The 725-nt window shown below is 45.1% G+C and overlaps 1 non-coding gene across 1 annotated transcript; it reads left to right on the plus strand.

Moving 5' to 3' along the window:
* The first annotated feature begins 279 nt into the window (after positions 1 to 279).
* trnap-agg (transfer RNA proline (anticodon AGG)) lies at positions 280 to 351 on the plus strand. The gene has a single exon. It is a non-coding gene; the product is annotated as a tRNA-Pro (tRNA).
* Positions 352 to 725: the final 374 nt, after the last annotated feature.

Here is a 725-nt window from a genome sequence, read left to right on the forward strand (position 1 = left end):
AAACATTTCACACATTTCATTTCAGATCCTTTATTGTTCTGGAAAGAAAACCAAAACAAAGTCCTGACGTCCCATTGCAAATATCATGGCAGCTGTTCATCCCTCTCCTGACGGTTCTCTTCCACCTCCAGCTTGTCCACACTTTCCGAGCTTTCCGAGCACATGTGACACGCGTGGTAGATAGGTTGCTAATTCCAGACAGCTATAGCGCACAGTAGTCTTTTATTCATTTACATTTCAGTTTCAGCTGCTGACACATGAAGATCAGAGGGCACACATGGCTCGTTGGTCTAGGGGTATGATTCTCGCTTAGGGTGCGAGAGGTCCCGGGTTCAAATCCCGGACGAGCCCTGATGTTTAACTGTATTCCTTGTAGTTGACTCTTTTCAGTTCCTCTCTAACTACCACACAGCTTTACAAAGCTAACAAAGTTCTATTCAGACTCATCCCAATCCAGACCAGTTGTTCCACAGTAACACCTGCAGGAGGACGTCATCGCCCAGTATGTGACCTGCACTGTGAGCTGTAAGGTCTTATACAGACAGGTGTGTGTCTTTCCTCATCAAGTCCAATCAGTATCATCAAAGACAGCTGGACTCAGATGAAGGTGTAGAACCATCTGAAGGACGATCAGAAGAAATGGACGCACCTGAGTTCAATATATGAGAGTCACAGCAAAGGCTCTGATACTTAGGACCATGTCATATTTCACCTTGGCTTTTTAA

This window comes from Parambassis ranga, unplaced genomic scaffold, assembly GCF_900634625.1.
Source record: "Parambassis ranga unplaced genomic scaffold, fParRan2.1 scaffold_22_arrow_ctg1, whole genome shotgun sequence".
NCBI lineage: Eukaryota > Metazoa > Chordata > Actinopteri > Ambassidae > Parambassis > Parambassis ranga.